The sequence below is a fragment of the Dendrobates tinctorius genome, unplaced genomic scaffold, assembly GCF_039654945.1.
Source record: "Dendrobates tinctorius isolate UK_male_01 unplaced genomic scaffold, ASM3965494v1 ptg000175l, whole genome shotgun sequence".
NCBI classification, from domain to species: domain Eukaryota; kingdom Metazoa; phylum Chordata; class Amphibia; order Anura; family Dendrobatidae; genus Dendrobates; species Dendrobates tinctorius.
In genome coordinates, this window is record NW_027361842.1 from 363,941 (window position 1) to 377,349 (window position 13,409).

The following is a 13,409-nucleotide window of genomic DNA, read 5'->3' on the forward strand; positions in this document are numbered from 1 at the left end:
TGTGCTTTCAAAACCTTCTAATTAAGTATTAGTTTACATGGACCTTGGGTATAGGACATTTTCTCCGCCAAAAGTGGTAGTGGTTATCAGGTTTGGTTCTCTATTATGAGATATGTATATCTTTTGAATGTGTCACATGTGTGACCATTTTTAGATGTTTTTAATGTATTGTTGTTGTTTGCTGTGCTCAATTTAATAAAATAAAAATTGTAATATTTTTGCTAATTCCTATTCAGGGTGATCCCCGATTTGTGGCCTACTCTTTTCTTCTTTTGACTGTCAGTCTGCCCACAGTAAAAACATGCCGACACCACTCCCCGAACCGTAGGCAGCTCCGAAAACAAACTAGCTCCTCCTACTTGCATGGGTTTGTCAGGAGACTTGGCATGAACTGGGCAGGCTCTCATAAAATGGCCAGGCTTCCCACAGGAAAAGCATACCCTCCCACCACGACGAGCCGCAGACACCCCCTTTTTTGCATCAACAACACCGGGCTGTCTGGGTTCCTCTGTCCGCACTGGTGGGTCCTCCTCCCTAGCGAGGACATCAGGGGGCACTTTTTGTATATGTCTTTCCCTAAGGCGTCTATCCACCCGGATAGCAAGGGACATGGTGGCCTCTAGCGACCTGGGAGCGCCGTACTGCACCAGAGTATCCTGCAACTTTGGAGACAAACCCTGCACAAATTGACTCCTAAGTGCAGGGTCATTCCACTGAGTATCAGTGGCCCATCTCCTAAACTCTGAGCAGTACTCCTCAGCGACCCGGGCTCCCTGTTTACACGTACAGATTCAAAATTCCGCCAGGGCGACGCCATCAGGATCCTCATACACAAGCGCCAAAGCCGCAAAGAACTCGTCCACGGACTCTAAAGATGGAGAATCGTCCGGTAGGGAGAAGGCCCAGGATTGGGGATCCCCTTTAAGAAGGGACATAATGATTCACACCCGTTGCGCTTCACTCCTTGATGAACGAGGGCGCAGTCTGAAATACAATTTACAGGCTTTTTGAAACACCAAGAATTGATCTCTCCCTCCAGAAAATCTGTCAGGGAGGGATATCTTGGGTTCTGGCTGAGCCTGTTCCTGTACCAAGCCCCCAGAGCCCACCAACAGCCGCAGCTGCCGCACCAACCCTCCGCGCAGCCCGCTAATCTCATTAGTAATGGTCTGCAGCAATTAGGCAAAGGGCTGAACTGGGTCCATGGCTCAGCAGAAAAAAAGTTGCAGTTGGTGATAAATGTCACTTGGAGCCGTCCTGTGTGACACGACTCGTAGGCCGGTAACTAAAACAACAGGACGCGGCACGTGATACTGTCCTGTGTGTCACGGCTCGCAGGCCGGTAACTAAAACAACAAGACAAGGGGAAGGGAAAACAGTTACAACGGTGGGCCCTGCGATAGGGAAAGGGGATGTGGAGACCTCCTGCACACCCCTGAGTCAGTGTCCCTACCGCTCCTAATGTTCCCTATGCCGGTTCCGCACCGGGCGCCGATCGCGAACCTGTTGCCCTAGCACACCCTACACCTATCCCTTGCTAGGGAGCTGGGTGGCGCAGGCACTGGTCCGACCGCTGTACTAATACACACTAAGGAGAAAACACAAACGGGGAAACACAACTTAGCTTTACTCTGTTACACTTGCTCCTGACAACAGAGTCCACCCCCAGCATGCAGCTCTCCTCCTGAATCGCTGCCACCAAGCTCTGTCAGAGATAAGGAAATCCCCTATGACTCCTTTCACACCAGGCTCTGTCAGAGCTGCTCTCCAGCTCCTTCCTCCACCAAGGATGGTTGAAATGAACACTATCACCAACACTGATTGCAACACCTGTGACTTTTATAGCAGAGCCAGCAATCACACCTGCATTATAATCATGTGCACTAAGCAAAAGAAACTAGAGTGCAATGACGCTCACCACCACCGGGGGGAAACTTAGAACAAACGACACACAGTGCAATAATACTAATGACCATCGGGGGCAAAACCAACTCCGAGCACACATCTCAAGGGAAAAAAAAGGTTACTTTGTGCATTTATCTGTCATGATCCAGCATGGATCATGACAATACCATATTGTACATAATAAGCCCAGAGAAATCCTGAGTATTACCTAAAATGTGAATCATACAGGAGGGGAATCAGGGTGTGACTTGATGTTTCAGGTTTAATTGATATAGGTTGTAAACTTGTAATACTGTTGTGTCTCTCTCTGTCACCTACCATATATGTGGCGATATATTGTTACCATTTCTGGGTCAGGCGTGCCTGTTGTTTTTACGGCGCAGTAGTGCCTAGTGGTTGTACCCTTTTTCACCTTTTTTCTGTGCATACTTGTATTTAATAAAGATATATATTTTAATATATATGAACTTTTGGTCGTATTTGTGGTCTTTCACAGACCACTCCCCCTTTGTCTTTGAGTCTTTTGAAGCGACTGGTCCACATTTGAGTCCTTGACTTGCAGCAATTATTTCCTTCTGATTATGAGTTTTCATTTTGCATATATTATATCCACTTTGCTGCTGTTGATCATTAGCATCAGTTTTCCAGCTTATGAGACAGACCAGCGCTTCCACTAGGAAATTTGGGGTCCCATACTGGCAACATTTTCGGGTTCCTTTGAGATTCCACCCACACCACTCTTGGAAAAACTCAACTTCACCACCACATCCTCACCAATCAGATATTAACTGTTCCCATCAAACACCAGATCACATTCATTACCAGCAGCTTTTGTTCTGGCCAAAATAATTTTTAAGCTGATACCACGACACGGTAGACTCTTTAGGGCGGTCCCTACTCTAGGCTAAACTATTAAAAATAAATATATATTTATGTATTTCTCTATAAGGGAATGAGTCACATACATTTACATTTTTTTTAAACAACCATTAATACCACATACAAGGGACAACTATCATCACACCATGACCAGACCACATATTACCACCACATAGTGACCGAATAATACCACATACAAGGAACAATTACCAACACGCCTTGGCCAGACCACATATTATCACCACATAGTGACCGAATAATACCACATACAAGGTCAAACATCGCCGCACTTTGGCCAGACCATATATTACCACCACATAGTGACTGAATAATACCACATATAAGGAACAAATAGCGCCATTGTGCACGCCCGACACCTGACCCAGATGAACTCTGTACATGGAGTGGGAGCTGCACAGCCATCAAGGTTAGACAGCCATGCACAGCTCCCGACCCCGCTGTGATAGGCCTGTGATGCGGGCGGCTGTGTCTGCTGCCAGCGACGTCACAGACTGTACAGCGGACATGGCCGCGCATAGTTTGCCGTGCGGCCGGCCCTGTACAGCAGCTGAGGGAGCGGCCCAGGGGGCATTTGTCTCTCTGTCACCCGGCCCAACCCACCCCTGCTTATAACACTGATTAGAGCAACCATTTGTTAAGAAATGTGGATTAATTTTATATGGACCCCACTTAGCGGTACAGCCTGTTGTTGCTGTGGGCATGTAGAATGGGAGGGGGCAAAAATAACGTGTCTTTTTACTTGTATTATTTTTAAATTCTTGATATTGCCATTTATTTTTCTGTTGAAACACCCCAAAGGTAGCAGTTAGGACTCATGTAGCGCTCAGATCCAGCCTGGCCAGTAGACTTACAACAGTGCCATACCCATGTAGTCTTATAAAAAATACGATTTTTCTGAGACTTTCACCATGACTTTAGGCATGACAGATGGGCTTATGCCATTTTTTATAATGTCAGTCATGGAGCAAATTAATAAGTAATTATGCAGATCTGTTACAATTAAATGCGAGATATCAAAAGACTAAAAAATAAAAGGTCTTTTATCTACATGAAAAGTGTGGAAACATTTTTGGAATAGAGATGGGCAGACACCTGGATGTTCTGGTCTGGTGTGTTCGGCCGAACAAATGCAAAAAGTTCGGGTTCGGGTACCAGAACAATACTTGGCCCTGAACCCGGACCCCATTCCCTTGAATGGGATGCCCCCGAACATCCAGGGTTTGCCACGCTGAAATGTACATTACAGAGTGGCAAACACCGCTTCTGATCGGCAGAGAAATCATCCCCGTCAGTCAGAGAGCCAAGGTTCCCACACTGTCAAAAGACAGCGAGAGCGCTCAGTTGTGATCAGAGGTAGTTGGGTCGCCCTCCCAGGGCTGTGGGGTACTTGGTACCGGGCTGGTGTCAGGGGAATCTGTCACAGCAGCGGTGACCCGGTCCATGGCCCTGGGCACCCAAAAATCAATGGGAGTTTGTAATGTAGTTTATGTGGAATGGTTCGTGATGCCACCTGTGGTGTTCGGCAAGTGAGATGTTAGGCCGATGCTGCATTCGGATCCTCTGGGGCTGGTGGTGTGTTGCAGCATAGATGGTGTAGCTCCCCACAGGTGAAGCTGTAGCCCCAGGGCCGTGTAGTTGCAATGGATGAGGAGAGGCGCAGGCAGTATAAAGGATGGTACCCAGATGTAGCGGTGCTGAGCGGGTTGGTGCTAGAATGAATGGAGGACACCTGGGCTAGTAGTTCCAAAGTTTTACTCACAGTCTGCGGTACACAAGGGTGCCTGCCTCCGGGCCGTGTTCTCTGGGTCAGAGACTCAGTCAACCTCCAGGCAAGATGGAACACTCCCCTCCAACACTCCGCCAACATGTACCCTTCTGAATGACTCCTCTATAGCGCCTTAAAGTGTGAAGATCTCCTAGTACTGAGTTACACTGGAGTTCCTCCTGACTGATGTTCCCAAGAACTCTACTTGTACGGTAGACAGCTGTAGCTTCTTCGGGGACTCCCTTCTCCTGAGTCCCGGCTCTCTATCCAGTTGCTGTTGTGCCCCAAGTCTTAGATGGGAGTAGTGCATTTACAGCCAACTACTCCACCAGTGTCTGCTGCAGAACCATAAGTGTCCATACAACCTCGGGGACCGGGCCCCGGCCTTACGCTGAGAACCTATAGGCAGGGTTCCTCTTCTAACCCACGTCCTCTCTGTTCTCCTTACTCTTTCGTTCCGTACTTGTCTTTCTCTCTCATATGGAAGCTTGGGTTTCAGTTCTACGTCTTTCTCCTTCTTTTCCTTTCCCGTGCCAGCTGGCTCAGATCACTGAGGCAGCTGCAGCAATCCTTCCTCCATCCCTTCTTCCAGGGATCCTCTCTCCTGTCTGAGTGACTTCCTACCCGACTGACCTTCTGTCAGACTGACCTGTCATCCTACACTTTCCAAAACAGAAGCCGCGGAGACACCATCACATGTTTCTCAACGCAAGCAATGACCAGCCAGGCCTTTCCCCGGGAAGGAACAACCACGGGAAGGGCAGTCTCCAATGAAGGAAACCACCTATGCCAAAACATGGTATCCATCCACAGACAGCTGTTTTGGGGTATTGCCCCTCATCAGTGTGGAGTAGGAAACTGGCTGGTAGGAGCAATGCCTAGTAAAAGACTGTGAAAATGAGGATGAATGAACTCATGGAGATCAACATCCAACACTGCGGAGACACCATCACGTGTTTCTCAACGCAGTGATTCTAGAGCACTGCCCCCATCCCTTATGGGAAATATGCAAAACAGTCACAGTTCACAGTCTTTTACTAGGCATTGCTCCTACCAGCCAGTTTCCTACTCCACACTGATGAGGGGCAATACCCCGAAACAGCTGTCTGTGGATGGATACCATGTTTTGGCATAGGTGGTTTCCTTCATTGGAGACTGCCCTTCCCGTGGTTGTTCCTTCCCAGGGAAAGACCTGGCTGGTCATTGCTTGCGATGAGAAACATGTGATGGTGTCTCCACGGCTTCTGTTTTGCATGTTTTGCATATTTCCCATAAGGGATGGGGGCAGTGCTCTAGAATCACTGCGTTGAGAAACACGTGATGGTGTCTCCGCAGTGTTGGATGTTGATCTCCATGAGTTCATTCATCCTCATTTTCACAGTCTTTTACTAGGCATTGCTCCTACCAGCCAGTTTCCTACTCCACACTGATGAGCGGCAATAACCCGAAACAGCTGTCTGTGGATGGATACCATGTTTTGGCATAGGTGGTTTCCTTCATTGGAGACTGCCCTTCCCGTGGTTGTTCCTTCCCGGGGAAAGACCTGGCTGGTCATTACTTGCGTTGAGAAACATGTGATGGTGTCTCCGCGGCTTCTGTTTTGCATGTTTTGCATATTTCCCATAAGGGATGGGGCAGTGCTCTAGAATCACTGCGTTGAGAAACATGTGATGGTGTCTCCGCAGTGTTGGATGTTGATCTCCATGAGTTCATTCATCCTCATTTTCACATCCTACACTTTCCACTCTATTATGTTTCTCAACTCCACCCACCTCCCAGCACATCCAGTGTTCCAAGCAGGGAACCACCAAAGGTGCTCTGCTACTCTCTAAACACTGAGCCGCAATGTGGTTGTGCAGAACTACCCTGTTGTGTGGGGTGCGAATGTTGGAGTGTGGAAAGGAGTTCCCACCTTACCTGGACGGTGGGGCACAATACCTTAGGAGAAGGTGCAGTACCTCTGTGGCGACCGAGCCTCAGGGGCGCCACATATAAAGTTTACCCCGGGTCAATGGTGTCAGTGGATGGGACTACTGCTGCCATTATCCGACACCTGCTGCCGCTAATAACAGCGAGAGCAGGAGCGACTGATGGGAGTATTCATTAGCCGACTCCTGTGCTGTAAATAAATAATAATAAAAAACGGTGTGGGAACGCAGCCTCAGTGACCAGAGGTAACCACGATGACACCACCAGTCACTGAGGCTGCACTCGCAGCAGTTCAGTCACCAGTGGTTCTCAGCCTGGTCAGTTCCATCTTGGCACCGTCCAGGTTGAAAACTGTTTTTCCCACAGACATGGATTACGGCGTGAGACAGAATGACGGATAGGTGCGGGATATTATTGTTTTATTACAGAAGACGAAGGCTTCGGTGGAATAGGTGTTTGGTGAGTATAACTATATTTTTGCTGTGTCTCTATTTACCATACAACTATAGGATTAGTAATGGATAGGTGTCTCATAGACGCCTCTCCATTACTAAACCATCGCTTGATGTCACCTGACAATACAAAGGTGACATCAACCCAACAAATATTGACCCCACTTGCCACTGCTACAGGGCAAGTAGTAAGAGCCAGGCAAAGCGCCAGAATTGGAGCAACTAATAGATGTGCCTGTTCTGGGCAGCTGTGGGCTGCTATTTTTAGGACGGGGGGTCAATATCCTTGGCCCCTTACCAGCCTGAAAATACCAGCCCTCAGCTGTCTGCTTTAGCAAAGCTGATTGTCAAAAATGGGGGGACCCCTCACACCATTTTTTTTAATTTATTTATTTAAATAATTAAAAAAACAGGGTGGAGATCCCTCTATTCTTGATAACTAGCCTTGCTGAAGCTTACAGGTGAGGGTTGCAGCCCCCAGCTGTGAGTTTTGTCTGGCCGGGTATCAAAAATACAGGGGAACCCACACCATTTTTTTAAATTATTTATTTACAGAGCAGGTGCTGATTAATGAAAACTCCCACCCGCCGCTCCTGCTCTCGCTTAGTCCCATCCGCTGACACCAGTGACCGGAGGTAAACTTTATACCTCCGATCACAGCTGAGCGCTCATGCAGTCTTTTGACAGCGTGGGAACTGCGGCTGTCTGACCGGCGGGGATGATTTCACCACCGATCAGAAGCTGTGTTTGCCACGTTGCCAAGCACATGACAGAGCAACAAACACCCGATGTTCGGGCAGCCGAACTCGACAGCAACACGGACTTCCTGGTGAAGTCAGTATTCGGTGTCCGTGCCCGTACAGTAGGGGTTTGGTATGGGCACCGAATTTTACTGTTCAGGTTCGCCCATCTCTATTTTGGAGTAGCAATTTTCACTTTAAAGACAATTCTGTATTTTATTTTTACATAAATAAGAGGGAATTTAACAGCTTTCAACTAAATAGCTGCACATTTTGGCACATGCAAATGATTCCTAATTTTTCTTGCAACATACTCCAAAAACTGGTGCAAATTGATTGATAAATGGCCCCCTTTAGGTGGCCATACACATGTCTTTCAGCTAAACGATGCATCAGCCAGCCTACAGAAACCTTAGCTGACTCCCCTTACATGGAAGCGCTTGGTTGGGTGAGCTCTCCTGTGTCCTCTGTGAGAAAGCCACTAGACATGGGCGATGGTCATCTCCCCTCTTACCTGCAGATGTGTCAGTCCATCTCCAGTACATATTCCCTCCATCCCTTGCTGTGATAGATCTGTGCTGCTGTGGGTGCAGATTAGCTGAGCTTTGCATAGCTTTGTTATGAGAGGAGGGGAATGGGTGCTAGTCTGAGCCGTCTGCCAGCAATACGTGGAGATTTTCGTGCCTATTCACACTTTCTAGAGCAAAATACATCAAGAATAATGTAATGACCGTGCTGCAGATTTAAGAAATTGCAGGATGTTCATGGGTTTTTCACTCTGAAAAGCTGCAGATTAGCGTAATTGCATATGTAAGGGAGTGTAGTAAGATGTCCTTTTAATGTCACCTCCCTTTAAGAAGTGCTAATGTATATATGTAATTATTCTTGGTACTGCTACACTTACAGTGTATTACCATTTTTTGCTTTATTGGCACTGCCACATCATATATGTGTTACCATGCTGTATAGATTGCAATATATTGTGTTGTATAAAGTTCTGCATATTTATGTACAGATTAGGGTAAGTTAGTGCATCCTTTGGGTTCATTAGAGGAGGGCACTATTAGTATAGAGTTCCTAGATAAGGGTAAGTGTAGTTCTGCAGTGGGCCACTAGATGGGGGTATACTAGTGGGCCTTGTTAGGTATAGCTTATAGGAAGTTCATAGGGAGTTAAATGTAGAAGGAGCTCCTATGGGTTAAGCCAGTTTAGGATATAGGAACTGGTTAGAAGGGCGAGGATACCCGAAGTATCCACAAGGGCCCTTGGCGCAGGATGACAAAGCAGCTACGAAATGTTTTGTTGGAAGAGAAGTGCACGGACACAGTCAGACGGGTGCTGGATGAGACCCAAGCACCACGGGAGTTATGGTGTTCCACGGCAACAAAGGAATGAGAGAATTATGTGGTCGAAAAGTGGCAGATCTTAAATAGGGCTGAAGCTTCTAAGTCCGGGGCTAAACGGATGAACGGGATCCCCTATGTCTTGAGGTCCTACAGAAGTGATGCTGCTGTACCGCCAAGGGCACTACTACCCTGTAATGTGCGTGAGGACAAGGAAAGCAGAAAAGGGAAATTGCAGGGGGAATGCTGTGTGAACTGTAATGTAACTGATGTGCCCGGGACCGTAAAAGTAAAATCGTTTGTTTGCATCTGAACCGGTACCTGTGTCCGTTCTTTACACCGTATGCACCGAAGCTGAGTGTACAGAAGCTGTGCCACACCGCTGTGGAATCCCTGACAGTGAACCAGAACCACAAACAGGTACGCCTGTAGAAGCTGACAATTTTTCTGTGAGAGGAGGCCAGGAGACCAAGGCCCTGGTGTCCTCGGCCACGACTACCATCCTGGCCAACTCTTACACATACAATGGTGGTAATCCGCATGAAAGTTTCCCTGAAAATCCACAACATATTTCCTTTTGCCAATCCCGACCATGTGAACATGCTCTTTATGTGTTAGTAAGCTAGTCAAAGCCATAGTTTATTCCAAGTGGAAAATCATTATGTATTCATAGTACAAAATAGATAGAAGATCTGCCATCAGCAGCTTGTTGATTATTTCATTCTTGCAACATACAAAGAATAGAAAATGAAAAATCAGGTGAAATTCGTACCATTTTAATCACTAAATCTCTTCATTGTGCTTATATAGAGGGAATCAGGGTGGCAATATAAAAAAGGGCTGAAAAGCGTTTGTCTGCATGAAAGAGAAGACTCTTTCTCTCGCTGCCCTGGCCCTCTGTGTGGTGTTATTATGGCTAGAAATAAACATGATACAGCTAATTGCCCATATCCTTGCTCTAAAATGGGACACCGATTCCAGCTGGCACAAGCAGATCTCTTATTTGAGCACAATCTACAAAAAGTTTCCATATGCAGAAGATAAAATCTTTTTAGGGAGAATTCCGGGAACTTATGTGAGTCAGGTGGTTGCTCAAGTCATCCTGATGGAGAGGTACCTGACTTCTATGGCGTTTTAGAACTATATTTATAAAAGGGACACAAATGAATTTGACGAGAGTATGGTATACGCGACATTATCTGCTCTGAAGGGGATAGTTATGCCCGTTACTACTACTAATTGACATGCTTTATTTGCAGGACACTGGGGGAAATTTCATATCATTGTGTCTAAAAGCTGTAAACCTTGACACCAGGTGCATAAATGTAAGCAGATGGTGACTTTTAGCCAGTTTGCACAACTTTTTTGTCAATGTTGAATCTGATCTAACGGATGATTATGGGACATGAAAACTGAGCATAAAACCTATACCACCTCATAGCTGACTCCTAAGCATATGTCGTCATGTTTCCTCTGTTATCTACTATGTAGAGATACCAGTGGCGTAACTAGAGTCCAATGGGCACAAGTGCAAACTTTGGATCTGGACCTCCCTTTTGTTCCTCAGATGTACATATGCAGGGCTGCCACTAGGAATTTTGGGGCCCCATACTGGAAAAATTTTTGGGGTCTCTTTGAGACTCCACGCAGGCTCCACCCCAGCTCCGCCTCCACCCCTTGAACTGTCCACAGTTCCAAAGCTCTCTCTTGGAAAAACTCCACTTCTCACCAATTGCACATTAACAGTTCCCATCACCAGATCACAAACATAGGTAGCAGCTTTTGTTTTGGCCTAAAGAATTTTTAATCTGCCACCACGACTCTTTTGGCCAGGCCCTACTCTTCTCTAACCTATTAACCCCTTCCTGACATCAGACGTACTATCCCGTCCATGGGACCCGGGCCCCTATGCCCATGGACGGGATAGTACGTCTACGGCGATCAGTGGCGCCCACGTGGTGAGCGCCGCTGATCGCGGCCGGGTGTCAGCTGATTATCACAGCTGACACCCGGCACAATGGACCGCCCCCGACACGTTAATCCCTTGCACACCGCGATCAAACATGATCGCGGTGTACCGGGGGTTAAAGGGAAGCATCGGCAGGGAGGGGGCTCCCTCCGTGCTTCCCTGAGCCCCCCACAGCAGCGCAATGTGCAGCACTGCTGCCGGGGGATCCTTTCCTGCAGGCCCCCGAATCCAAGATGGCGACGGGGGCCTTCGGGGGCCTGCAGGAAGCTGGTTTCCTCAGTGCCTGCAAAGCGCAGGCATGAGGAAGCCTTGTGCACTGCCTGTGACAGATCGCTGATCTGTCACAGTGATCTGTGATGTGACAGATCAGCGATCTGTCACAGAACAGTGATGTCCCACCTGGGACTATTTAATAAAGTAAAAAAAAAATTAAAAAAAAGTGTTAAAATAATTTAAAAAAAATCGCTAAATAAATTACAAAAAAAAAAATATTCCCCCAAATAAATCCATTTTTTGAAAAAAAAAAACAAAAAAACAATAAAAGTACACATATTAGGTATTGCCGCGTCCGTATTGACCCGCCCTATAAAACTGTCCCATTAGTTAACCCCTTTAGCGAACCCCTTAAAAAATAAAGATAAAAAACGAAGCAAAAAATAATGATTTATTATCATACCGCCAAACAAAAAGTGTAATAACGCGCGATCAAAAAGACGCATATAAATATCCATGGTACCGCTGAAAACGTCATCTTGTCCCGCAAAAAACGAGCCACCACACAGCATCATCCGCAAAAAATAAAAAAGTTATAGCTCGCAGAATAAAGCGATGCAAAAATAATTATTTTTTATATAAAATAGTTTTCATTGCATAAAACCGACAAAACATAAAAAACGACCTAAATGAGGTATCGCTGTAACCATACTGACCCGAAGAATAAAACCGCTTTATCAATTTTACCGCACGCGGAACGGTGTAAACGCACCCCCCCAAAAGAAATTCATGAAGCGCTGGTTTTTGTTCATTCTGCGTCCCAAAAATCGGGATAAAAAGCGATCAAAAAATGTCACATGCCCGAAAATGGTACCAATAAAAATGTCAACTCGTCCCGCAAAAAATAAGACCTCACATGACTCGGTGGGTCAAAATACGGAAAAATTATAGCTCTCAATATGTGGTGATGCAAAAACTATTTTTACAATAAAAAGCGTCTTTTAGCGTGCGACAGCCGGCAAACATAAAAACCGCCATAAATAGTAAATCAAACCCCCCGTTATCACCCCTTTAGTTAGGGAAAAATAATAAAATAAAAAAAAATGTATTTATTTCCATTTTTCCATTACGGTTAGGGTTAGGGTTAGGGTAGGGTTAGGGTTAGGGCTAGGGTTAGGGCTAGGGTTAGGGCTAGGGTTAAGGTTAGGGCTAGGGTTAGGGCTGAGATTATGGTTAGGGGTGTGTTGGGGTTCGGGTTGGAGTTAGAATTGGGGGTTTCCACTGTTTGGGCACATCGGGGGCTCTCTAAATGCAACATGGCGTCTGATTTCAATTCCAGCCAATTCTGAGTTGAAAAAGTCAAATGGTGCTCCTTCCCTTCCAAGCTCTGACATGCGCCCAAACAGTGTTTTACCCCCACATGTAGGGTATCAGCCTACTCAGGACAAACTGCAAAACAATTTTTGGGGTCCAATTTCTCCTGTTACCCTTAGGAAAATAAAAAATTGGGGGCAAAAATATCATTTTTGTGGAAAAAAATGATTTTTTTATTTTCACGTCCGAGCGTTATAAACTTCTGTGAAGCACTTGGGGGTTCAAAGTGCTCACCACAAATCTAGATAAGTTCCGTGGGGGGGTCTAGTGTCCAAAATGGGGTCACTTGTGTGGAGTTTCAATAGTTTGGGTACATCAGGGGCTCTCCAAACGCACATGACACCCGCAGGCCATTCCATCAAAGTCTGCATTCCAAAACGTCACTGCTTCCCTTCCGAGCCCCGACGTGTGTCCATACAGTAGTTTTCTCCCACATATGGGGTGTCAGTGTACTCATGACAAATTGGACAACAACTTTTGAGGTCCAATTTCTCCTGTTACCCTTGGGAAAATGAAAAAATTGGGGACTAATTGATCATGTTTGTGGAAAAAATACGATTTTTTTATTTTCATGCTCGGGCATTATAAACTTCTTTGAAGCCCTTGGGGGTTCAAAGTGCTCACCACACATCTAGATAAGTTCCTTAGGGGGTCTCGTTTCCAAAATGGGGTCATTTGTGGGGGGTTTCCACTGTTTAGGTACATTAGGGGCTCTCCAAAGGCAACATGACACCCGCAGAACATTCCCTCAAAGTCTGCATTCCAAAACGTCACTACTTCCCTTCCGAGCCCCGACGTGTGTCCATACCGTAGTTTTCT

At 46.3% G+C, this 13,409-nt stretch overlaps 1 protein-coding gene across 3 annotated transcripts in view; it reads left to right on the plus strand.

The window, feature by feature from the left end:
* Positions 1–13,409, plus strand: part of YJEFN3 (YjeF N-terminal domain containing 3) — a 654,481-nt gene that overhangs the window by 54,596 nt on the left and 586,476 nt on the right. The gene's annotated exons all lie outside the window — the stretch shown is intronic.